Raw genomic sequence first — 274 nt, forward strand, 5'->3', positions numbered from 1 at the left:
GAGACTTCCAGACTATTACAAGAGCTGAACAACTATGGTTCACACTGTATACTTTATCCAACGTATGCAGTCTTCCCAGATTGTCTCTAAGCAGATTACCATTTTCTCAGAAAATATAATTAACTTTTCCATAATTTTAACAGCTAAAATTTATTATGAGCTGTTCATTGATAGCAGCTATTCAAAACTGTCTTTGGCTACTGGTCAAATAAGACTCATGGTGATGGCTGTGTTTTCCCAGTTGGGTAGCACCAACAGTGATATCAAAACCTAT

This window comes from Nipponia nippon, unplaced genomic scaffold (genome assembly GCF_047370975.1).
Source record: "Nipponia nippon isolate SJK-2023a ecotype South Korea unplaced genomic scaffold, ASM4737097v1 scaffold_2, whole genome shotgun sequence".
Classification (NCBI taxonomy): Eukaryota; Metazoa; Chordata; class Aves; order Pelecaniformes; family Threskiornithidae; genus Nipponia; species Nipponia nippon.